At 58.1% G+C, this 11,189-nt stretch overlaps 1 protein-coding gene across 3 annotated transcripts in view; it reads left to right on the top strand.

The window, feature by feature from the left end:
- The first annotated feature begins 910 nt into the window (after positions 1-910).
- SLC29A1 (solute carrier family 29 member 1 (Augustine blood group)) overlaps positions 911-11,189 on the top strand; it is a 33,884-nt gene continuing 23,605 nt past the window's right edge. Inside the window, exons 1-2 of one of the 3 annotated variants that reach the window (XM_010391789.4) lie at positions 911-1,060; positions 7,001-7,165. The gene's annotated coding sequence lies outside the window, so the exon portion shown is untranslated. Of the gene's footprint in view, positions 1,061-1,742; positions 1,809-7,000; positions 7,166-9,334; positions 9,718-11,189 lie in introns of those variants that run through there. The other 2 variants (XM_039568718.1, XM_010391790.4) reach the window with 2 other exon arrangements.

The raw sequence follows: 11,189 nt of genomic DNA, 5'->3' as shown, positions 1-11,189 counted from the left end.
TGCAGTAAGGGCTGGGAGAGCAGAAATGCTCCCGCCACCCCATCTCCCTCCTGCAGTGTTCCTGGGGCTGGGGACGGGCAGTGAGGTGGAGGTGGGCACACGAGGGTCACCAGCAGAGGGACTTTCTCCACGTTCCCAGCAAGAGGTGGAGGAAATGCCGGTGCGAGGTGCTGCTGTGTGGGCGGGGGTGTGCTTTCTGAGCTTCCCCTGTGTTTTACCACTGTCCACTTGGCTCCATAACTCTTGGCTCTGACACCTGTTTTTCTCCAGCACCAAAGCTCAGCTGCCTCCACTTCCTTAATGGGAAGAGACCAGCAGGATGGTAGGGCTGGGAGGGGAGATGCCCTGGGCAGGGGCCAGGCCTATCCAGGCCAGCGAGGAAGCCAAGGCACAGCATTCCAGCCCCAGCAGCACATACCAAGAGAGCAGCTGGTGGGCTGGTGCCAGTTCATTCCTGAGCATCTGCGGGGCCCGGCAGAGGGGCAGTGGGTGCAGGGTGCTTTACTAAGGGCCCCCCTGCTGGCCCCAGAGGTCAATGCTGACCCATGGTGGGGTGGGAGCTCAACAAGAGTCCCACCATGGCCCAAGTCCTGCATAGCAGCATGGGGTGACATGTGCCTCTAGAGAAATACCCCATTCCAGGGACGATGCTGGCACCTGCAGCACCATTTTCAGTACCCCCCTTGTAGTATGGGCTTCATTGTACCCCCGAGGCAACAGGCCACCCACAGCCTTCCCCTCTCCTCCCCTGTGCTGGCACTTGGCCCCACAGCAACCCGCTGACAAATCCCGCCTTTAGTTCCTATGGCAGAAGCCAATTCCCCCCCCCACTAATCTGCCCGTGCATGCAGCCTCCACCTGCTGAGCCAGCGGAAGCCGTGCTCAGCCAGCCCCAGCCAGCACCAGGGCTCTGAAACCCACTTCGGCTGCAGAGCCTGGAGGGTGGCAAAGCCTTTGCACCCTGGTCCTCCTGCCGTGGGAAATCCAACCCTGCTTAGCACCAGGCAGTGAGGAGTCTGCAGGCAGCATCATCTGGCATCAGGAGAGCTGAGCTATCCAGGTAAGGGCCGGGTGCAGGCAGGGAGGTGACCAGAGTAAGCACTGTCCCTGATGTGCCTTGTTCTGCCGGCTACCAAGGAGAGGGTCTGGTTCCAACCCCCTTCACTAAGCCAAGGTCTTGTCCTCCATTTCGGCTGCTCGGCAGTCCTGCTGCAAGGTCACCCTGCAGCCGGAGCCTGTGCTGAGCTCTGGAGCCATCACACACTGAGGGACCCCAGCCAGGGTCCGGAGCTTTCTAGTCCCCAGCTGCAAGGAGGGTTCGGAGCCTGACCCCGGCGCAGAGGGGAGTGAAACGGGGGAGCAGCAGTGGAGGGGCTGGCTGCGGCACCCTGCCCTCCTTGCCTAGGCAAAAGGACAGCGCGGCTATGCCCCCCTCCCGGGGCAGTAGGGCCAGCTGTCTGTTCCAGGAAGAGGGGAGACACTGGGCAAAAGCCAGAGCACCGGGCATTCCTGTGCCGGAGCTGCGGTAGCGGGGCGACCCCAGCAGCATCCCGCCCGCAGGTGCGGCCGATGCAGCTGGGGGGGCCGGATCAAAGCGGGCTGCAGGGGTGGGGGCACCGGGCTGCAGTCCGGCGGGCCCGGAGCCGAGGGCTGTCCCAGCCCGCCCGCGCGGTGCCCTTGGCGCGGCGGGAAGCGCTAGGACCCGGCGTGCCGCGGCCGGCAGCGCTGGCACCGGGCGGTGCGGGACGGGACCGTGCCCTGCGGGCGGCGGCGCCGCGGGAAGGAGCCGGCAGCTCCCGGGGAAACGTGTAAGCGACGTGGTGGTGCCCCGGCTGCCTCGGGTGCGGGTGGGCGCTGGGGCGGAGCGGGACCCCCGGCAGCAGCGGCGGCAGCGCTCGGGGAAGCCCTGGCAGGCGTCCCGCGGCCGTGCGCGGCGGCCGGGGCTGCGGAGGTGGCCGGGGCTGCGGAGGTGGCCGGCTGTCCGACCGGGGCTCCGACCCTGCCGGTGCTGGGTGCTGCTGCCTTCCCTTCCCCTCCATCTACAGGACCCCCGCGGGGCCGGTCAGGGAGGCTGTCCCGGGAACGCAGTACCACGGGGCAAGGAACGCCTCCCCTCTCGCCATCCCCCGATACAGCCAGCTGGGGACGGTGTTTGGTTACCCTGCCCGTGGAGATGTCACCCGACCACTGGCACGGCCGCCGCTTACTGGCCCCGTCATCTTCCTGTGTCAGTCCCAGCCCTCTCTGAGTGCTGGCTCCCTCCCTGCCCCGCCAGGCACATGTTCCTGTACGGCCCCAGGGCTGCCTGCACCACAGGGAACACCTTCAGGGAGCCCTCCACGTTCTTGGGGTTCTTGGGGCTGTGCCACCGCTCACGTCCCTGCCAGAGCTTCTTCTACAGCCCAAATCGCCTCTTGCAGGCCCTTTGCCCCAGTAGTAGCTGGGCACTCTCCCATGACCCTTTCTATTTGTAGATTGACCGCTGGAAGCTTGCCCTCCCCCCTTGCACCATTCCCCATGCAGGTCCTTTCTCCCCAGGCACCATTCCCTGGCTGCCCTCGGTGTGATTTGGCCCAGCGCAGAGGTCCTGGCTGCGTTGTGAGTCCAAGGCATGACCCAAGGCTTGTTTGCAGGAGCCTGACCTCGTGTGCAGGCGGAAGAGAGGTGAAGGTACAGGCAGAGCAGGGTTCGTAGCATGGCCCTTGACCCAAATGAGTGGTGCCTCTCAAGGTCAGGGCACTGCCCTGCTGCCCCAGTAAAGGTCTTAATGCAAGAGGTGAGAAAACAGGGTCCCCACTGCTGCTTTTTGTCCTTATACCTCCAGTGCCCTGATGCTGTCCTGGGAGGGAGTGGGTGCTGTAGGGGCTGGAATGGATCAGAAAATGTAGGGAGTGAGGGAAGTTGGCACAGTTGGGTGGTAGGAGATAGTGAAACTTATCTGTCATGATCCTCGGGCTTGTGCAGGGAAGGTGATGGAGGATGTGGTGGAGGAGTACCAGCTGTGTTCCGCCAGCTGTTTTGTCCACAGACATATAAGAAATCCTGCCATTCGCTGCCAGGAATGGTTGGAGCATCCCTGAAGGCAAGCTGGATTGCACTGGGACCAGCAGGATGGGCGATACGGGCAGCAGTGGCAGAGAAGCCTGTCCAGAATCAAAGACAGCAGCCCTGCCCTGAGCTACTGCCAGCAACAAGACCCTCCAGGGATCTCCAGAAAGCTAGGCTTTCGTGGAGCTTTTTTCCTTCTTGAGAAGCCTGGCTTTTTTCAGGGAACCCAGCACCTCCATGACTGCAAGTGCAAAGCAGGGCCAGCAGCAGCACTGCTGGGGACTGTATAGCAGCTCAGCTCTGCTGAGATCTTCCCAGCTCTGCCATCCCAGGATACTGCAGTAGCAAAAGCCAGGTGAGACTTTCCCACCTGCTTGCATCCTCTGGAGATGGCAGATCCTGTGTGGAGAGTGGAGAAGACAGGGGGTTGGTGATGTCTGCAGCTCCTCCCCAGAAGAGGGATCTTTGTGGGAAGCCAGCCACCAGTGTTGTAAGGGCTGACTTTTGTCACCTGGCTTACCAGAAAAGAGATTTACTGGGTCTGGGTAGCAGTGTTAGAAGAGCAGGCTGTTTCCCCAGAGACTGAGTCTCTATCAGCTGAGTATGCATGTATAGAGTAAGCCTGAGGCCATAAGTCCAGGGGAGGGTAGTGCCAGGAGGCCCTCTTGTTCCTGGGGCACTGGGTCAGTGGCACAAGGGTGCTTCTGGATGCCTCACAGCCCAGGATGAAGGGGAGAGGGACGCAAGCTGCCTTTTGGGAAGTAACCTATGCTGAGGAGGTGCACTTCATGCCTTTCCCCATCCCATCCTTGTGGAACTTGGGGTTCTCAGGGGACCAGCCAGGACTCCTTCTGTGGCCTGCAGCTGAGCAGCAAGCACAGCCCCACATGATAGTTATCATGTTCAGGGTGACTGTCACAGTGTTGTGTCCTCATGTGATCGATCCATCCTGACCCTGAGATCTGATTCCTATCCCTGCCCTTCTGCACAGTGTGTTACCTACAGGCAAACTCGGTTTCTTTAAACCACCTTCAAACAAAAAGCCCTTGCTTCTGCCCTGGACTTCCCTGCTTACTCCCAGATTTCCCAGCTCCCGCTCATCCCCAGTCCCCCCACGGATTAGCACAGCACACACAACAAGCCCACTCTTCGGGGTGCCTTGCCCCACTTTGTGCACTTGGCTCCCAGTGCCATTTATTCCCCCAACTCCCTGCTGCAGCTCACTGCCTCCTCATCCTCATGGTGACCCCAGTGCTCGGGCCCGTGCCTACCCTACCCTAAACCCCCCGCCCGAGGGGTGGCTTGGCATACCTCCCCACCCTGGAATGCCGGACCCTTTCCCACCAGCCACCAGCTCCCCGCTGCTGGGAGAACGCCCCAGCTGCGCTCCCCGCACGCTGCTCCCCCGCCGTCGCCGCCGCATTCCGCGGGGCCGCTTAAGCCCGCGCCCGGCTAATTCCTTCCCCGTGGGCTCCCCGTGCTCCCGCTCCCGCCGGGAGAGGGCCCGCGCCCCGCGCCGCCGCCAGGGGGCAGCCGCGGCCCGCCCGCCGATGAGTTTGCGGGTGCTCAGCGCCGGGCCGGCCCCAGAGCCCCACAGAGCCTCACAGAGCCCCCCAGGGCCCCCCAGAGCCCCGCAGGGCCCCCAGAGCCCCACAGAGCCCCCCAGGGCCCCGCGGGGTCGGGCAGCTCTGCAGAGGGGTGGGAAGGGGTCAGGGGACAGTGCCTCCCCCCCGGCGACAGGCCAACTCTGCCGCGCTCCCCCCGCGGCATGGGCGCGGGACGCTGCAGGCTCCCAGCCACGTACCCCAGCCCGTCGTGTGAGGGGTGCAGGACCCCCCGAGGGTTTCCTCCTCCCTGGTCCGTGTTACAGCATCCTCTGCCCACGGGTGGAGACTCAGCTTTGCAGAGGGGCTGAGGAAAGGGGGGAGGGCAGTCCCAGCGGTACCCTGGCAGCTGGGCTGCTGGTCATGGGTTTGGCCTGCCCTTCTTTTGATGTCCCATGGTTGTGCTCCACTGGGTGGCCTGGGGGCCTCGTTTCAGCTTGGGAACCTGCGGAAGCATGACTGGCAAGGAGAAGAAATGATGAACGGCTGGTACTGTTGGGAGCTGTGGGAAAGGGCCCTCCTGGAGACCTCCCTGGGGGATGTTTAGGAGCATTCAGCCACAGCTCCGCTGTTGATTCGCCCAAAGGGGAAAGCATGACTGGATGGACTTAGTTTCCAGACAGGATTTAGTCAGCTTTGCCAGACATTTGCACAGAGCGGAATTCCTCCACACCAGCCAGCAAATGTCGGGCCAGGCACAGACCAGGGCTGGCACGGCTGTGAGAACTCCTGGACCTGTGTTTGGAGCTCTCATCTCTGCAGGTGGCCATGTGCCATGGTCCCCGTGGTGAGCACAGAGACTGCCCAGGAGCAGGCTGGCTGGGAGAGCAGGTGGGCACCTTGGCCCTGCCCTGCCACGCAGGATGGGCAGACTCTGGCTGCAGCAGCACTCCCTGAGTGCCGGAGCATGGCTCTGCCTGCTGCCACCAAGGTGCCTCGGGAAGGCTGATGGGGAGCCATTGCTTCAGGCTATCCTCCAGAGCTGGGATTCACCCATCCTCCAGAAAGCCGCCTTCTGCCTTTTAGATGGTTCTGGGAGTCGCTGGGCACCTTGCTACACTGGGGTGTGGATGGACTTTGTCGAGGGGGGAACAGGACCACACGGCAGCTGCCACCCCTCTTCCTCTTGCCAGGTTCCCTGGCTCCCAACAGTCCACAGCTCCCCCACGGTGTTTTACGAGTGTGGCTGAGTGCCAGCCAGCTCCTTCCTTAATGGCTGTGCTCCATCGTGGGAGACTGGTGCTGCCAGCTAAGGAGCAGGATGTGCCCCCGGCACTGCTTCAATGGGCCAGATGACCTTGACTATAGTGTGGCTCCCTCTGCCAGCCCCAGCTCCATCCTCCGCCAAGGAGACCTGGTGTGACACCCTGACCGGGTGCTTGGAGTGGTCAGTGCCCGGGGCTACCATTTCTGAACGCCACAGGATGTTCCTGCCTGTCGATGAGCCAGGGGTTAACCCTGTCTCCTCTGGTACAAATGGGGCCTGAACTGTGTATCTTAAGTTTATCCAGGCCTCAGCTTGGGCTCTGGCAGGCGGAGACTGCCTGCTGTGAGGTAACATTTCACCCTTGGCCGGTGGCGGCACAGCTGTCACTCAGTAACTAGCACCCAGCAGCTCAGCTGGTAATTGGTGCCATTAGTCAGTATTTACTCCCTTAATGCTTGTAGGAGAAAGCACATGGGCAGCTGGAGCTCGGGAGAGGGTAGCAGCAGTGCAGGGAGGGAGGCAGAGGGTTGGGGATGGATTGCCAGGGAAGGATTGTGCGAAGGAAGATGGTGAGGATGGGAGACCCTCAGCAGTGGCTTGGGCAGAGGGGCTTGTGTCCCCCCATCCTGACAGCAGGGGGATGCCCTGTGTCCCAAAGATGCTGCTGTTCCATTGGGGCAGGCTGCCCCCACCTCCAGCAGCCTGAGAGGGGGCTGGAGTTTGACTGGACCCCACTGTCCGTGCCAGGTCCCAGGAGCCCTGTGGGCACCACGGGTCCCTTGCTGAACTGGGACCAATCAGCGGACAATGGGATTTGTTTCTGCTTGCCCAGCTGGAAAACACCCATGGCCTTGTCACTGGGCTGGGAGGCCCTTCCTTGTGTCTCCAGACCATTTGCTCACCAGGGCTGTGAGTGCTTTAGGAGTAGTGGTATCACCACATTGCATCTCAGTGCTACCAGCAAAGGTGGATCCTTAGCACGGGGAGATGGTGAGGCTGATTGGGAGCAGGAGCCTCCCCCTGCCCTGCCTTTCCTTGGAGGGTTTCACCAAGGGCTGCTCTGCTGCTGGCAGTGAGCTCCTGCTGCCCTCAGCCCGCTAGTGAAGAAGTCACAGGCAGCTGCCTGACTTTATCCCTGCAGGCCGGATCGTGCAAGGAAGCAGAGGGACGACAGGATGCTGGAGGTCTGCGTGGCTCCCTGCAAGCGGTGATGTACCAGCTGGATCTCTGTGCCACAGGCAGAGTTCAGGAGAGTATTGCAGCCCACTCCTTACCCACCTCATCCCAACAAGGCTCAGGCCATCAGGTGAGCATGACCTCTGCCTTAACCACCTCATCCCAAAATGCAGGGCACCGAGAGCCCAGGGGTTACCATCAGGAGTCCTGCAAGCAATGACTGGAGATCTCCTGCCCCAAAAGGGTCTGCCAGCAGCTCTTCAGCCAGGACCCTGCTCCAGGGTCAGCTGGGACCAGCAAGGGAAGAGGAAAACTAGAATAATTGGTCCCCGAGCCATTTGCTGATCTCAGCAACAGGCTGAGATGCTTTGTTGACTAACAAAGCATCCATGATCATTGTAGTCTCACTATAACTGGATTCCTGGGAGCCTGCAGTGGGTTTTTTGCCCCCGTTGGCTAATAGATTAATAACGCGCTGGCACTTGACAGAGGTTTGGCACCTTCTATGTTTCCCTCCATGTGACTGATTAAAATGCCCCTTTCCCCCCTTTCCCGATAGGGCTGCCTTCTCACACACGCAGGCAATTGGATACAGCTGCTAATCTGCTTGCCACTCCACTCCTGCCTGCCTGCTCTGCCTTTCAGACATACTGGCTCTCTGTTTCTCTGCTCCATGGCACCGAGGGCCAGTGCAGAGGCTCTTTGAGCTGACTGCCCATGCCTTCCTCTGGAATGGGGCAGGCAGCATCCAACGGAGGGAAACAGTGTCACTGTGGGTCGTGCTTGCAAAGGGAAGGGTGGCTTTGCAATGGAAAGGAGAGCTGGATGGCATGCAGCCCCCTGGCCTCAGCCCTGCTGCAGGCTGATGGCCTTGCCATGCCTCAGTTTCCCCTGTCCCTAGCACAGGCACATTACAGGGAAAGGGAAATCTCATTGCAGAGGAGGGCTGGTGGGTTAATTAATGTATGGTTGCAAAGTGCTTGGAAATCTCCAAGGAAAACGGTCGACGTGGGTGCCAAGTGTAAAGGATTCTGAAAACATTAAGTGCCTGCAAATGCTGCCTAGCTCCTCAGGCCCTAAAACTCAGATATTGCCCAAGAGGCACCAAAAATATTCCTTCAGCTCATGTGATGCATTATCCACTGCTCGGAATAAATCTCCCTTTTTGCTCTTGCTTTCCAAACCAGCTGTTTATTTGTTTTCCCCTTTTGGATTTCATAGCTTTAGTTAAAGCAGGGAATTGCTACAAGGGAGGAAGGAAAAAAAAAACCCAGCTTTTGTGAAAGGTTGGCAGCAAGCATCATTGAAGGGAGAGCACTTCGCCTGTTTGTTCTGCCTGTTACAAACTAGCTGTGAGCAGAGCGTACAAATTGGGCTCCAGGTGACGGCGTCGCAATGCCCGCAGTGCATGTTCGAGTTTTCAGAAAGAAAACTCAAAGGGCTGGGCAGCTTCAGCCCCACCAGCATGCTCTGGGAAGCATGTCCATGGGACTCCCAGCCTTATGTAAGGGAGAGGCTTTGCTGGCTGCCTTCCTCCCTTGCCTTCTCCCTTTGCTCTGGGGAGCGCAGCAATCTGCCAACAGCAGCAGCGTGTTTTGGCACTGTGCTGCTGCTTTGGGGATGGAGAGGGTGGGAACGCAGCAAGCCCCTGGGCCACACTTGAGGCTGCCTTTTCTCCTTGCCCAAATTACACTGGGGAGAAACATCTAGATCTGTGGGTCATGCAGTGGTGGGCCCAGTACCAGTGCTGGGCAAAGCACAGCTGTTTCCAGTTTGGAGCAGAGACTGTTTTCGTAGCTGTTTGTTTTTTCTAGGAGGTTTGCTATTGTACACGCAGAGGTGAAGATGATAACATGAGAGTCACTTGGGAGCAGAGGGTTCTTCAAACACAACACCTTTGCCAAGATGAAGCAAGGCAGCTTGGCCCTGCAGCAAGTGCTCATGTTTGTGGGGCAATAAATGAGTTGTTATTGGCTGTGCAATTTGTTACCTTCCCATACACCGCAGAGGGGGTGTCACCCCTCTGAAACTGCATGCTGCCATTGACATTACACAACCCAAGGACTTGCATCACTCTTGGGAGCAGCCGTGCTCGCTGAGGGGCTGAAGTGCCTCTACAGAGAAGAGAACATTGAGTGAAATGTCTCCTGTCCTGCACCAGCCAGGGCTGGATTTTAAAGGACACTCACTCTCTCCCAGACTTAGCCTTCTTCACCCCATGGTGTCTTGCTCGCTCCAGGTCTTCTACCTACACAAGAGAAGACATCATTAGGCCCCGTCCTGCAAGTTGGTGATGGGTTGGTGCACAGGTCTGTGCAGGGAAGCAGCCAGCAGCCCGTGCTGTACTTAGGAGCTGGAAGCTGCCTTTCTCCGTGCCTCCCCTCGGGCCTGTCTGCTGGCCTCCTGTCTGCCTGCGGTCACCGGTGGCTGGGACACTGTTCAGCGCTAATGGATTTCAAACCCCCCCTCGCCAATGAGAGACGTCTCTGTTGAGAGATGTTGATTCCCCTGCTTGGGGGAGTGGCTGTGCAGACAGGACCAGAGCTGCAAATTAGAGAACATTTAATCCTGTACTTTGGTGATGGTAAGTGCTACGAGCCCTGCTGCTGAAAGCCTGGGGTGAGGCAGTGGTTACACCCACCCTGTCCTGAAGGAGAGACTTCCTGGAATATCCACTCAAAGGTAAATTTTGTGGTGTTTCTCCTCCCGATGGGGTCTGAGGTTATAATGATGCTGAGAGCCTTGTCCTGGCTTCTGGAAGCACAGTGTCAGTTTGGCTGGGCAACGCCAGTCTGGACCCTGTGCTCAAGTTCTTGGGGGAGTTGGTTCTCACAGCTTTTAGTCTGTGCTAAAGTTGGAGCTTATATAGAGAAAAATAAAATTGTAGAGATGCTCATGCTGCTTAGCAGCAAGTGTGGACATCACAAGGAGAAACACGGCACCCAAGCTGCTGTGGCATCCATGTTCCAGGGACTACCAAGGGGGCTTGTGGGGCTCTGTGGGTGACAGCATGGCACATCTCAAAGCTAGAGAGGAGGTGACAGGAGACATCCCAAGCAGGCGACCTTGCTTTTCTGTTTTGTTCAGATTTAGCAGAGAAGAGAGGAGATAGGAGAGGAGAGAAAAGACGAGGTGAGGCAAGGTGGGGAGAAGAGAGGTCTTGTCTGTGTTGTAGCTTAACCAGAAGACCTTCCAGATCAGAATGGCTTAGGGAAAGGGGCCTGAGGAAAGGCAGGCCCAAGGCTTGGATCTGTCATTGCCTGGGAGATGCAGCCTGGGAGCTTTAATTGGACATGAGAGCTTTTAAATTTAATTTGATCTGATATGGATCTTAAATTTAAGAGAAGAGCCTCCTGTCTTACTATCTGGCAGCATTGTCTGCTGCTCCCTTCATGTTGTTAGTGTACCCTCGTATCTGACCCCAGAAGCCCATAACTATGACAAGTATCTCTGACCAACGCAGAGGGAGAGATCCAGCTGTGGAGGCTGCTACTGAGCAGATCAGTGAAGAGGTCTCTTCCTCAGGGTGACACTCTGCAGTGTCATCGTTGCAGATCAGAAAGCACTGGTAGTTGTCTCAGCCCTGTAACCACTGCCTTTTTCTTGGGCTTTGAGGACTTTTTGCTTATGTGGCAATGTTTTGTAGGTCTGTCTTAAAATACAAGCTTGGTGCTTGGATTCTGCAGGAAGATGTGTGTTAGAGATCATCTTGCTGAGAGAGCGTGAGAATGAGAATCTGCCAGAGCTTTCGGGGGTGGTTAACTTCTGGTTTTAATTTCTAACCCAAACTGATCACCATCTGCAGAGAATTTTCTGAGGCTGTTTATTAATGGAACAAATGTTTTAATGGTCAAAGCTGCTGCGGGGACTTCCTGGTGCCACTGCCTGTGTCCGCCCAGCACAGTGAATGGAGAGAGCCAGGAGTGCCCTGTTTTCCTTTAAACACCCAGCTACATAAAAAACCCCCAAACTTGTGTGACTGTTTAAGTGCATTGATATGAGGTTAAAAACAGGTGCACTCCCCTTTACTGGGGGACAAAGTACCTGAGGAATCCTCCACGTTTGCAGTTCAGCTGAGCAACAGGCTTTTATCACAGCGGAGTAGATATTTATTCTGGAAAGATAGGAGCCTGGAGGCGGCAGCCTGAAAAAAC

The sequence above is a fragment of the Corvus cornix genome, chromosome 3 (assembly GCF_000738735.6).
Source record: "Corvus cornix cornix isolate S_Up_H32 chromosome 3, ASM73873v5, whole genome shotgun sequence".
In the NCBI taxonomy this organism is placed as follows: domain Eukaryota; kingdom Metazoa; phylum Chordata; class Aves; order Passeriformes; family Corvidae; genus Corvus; species Corvus cornix.
Note: the sequence above shows the minus strand (reverse complement) of the source record. Positions and strands in the feature narration are given on the sequence as shown.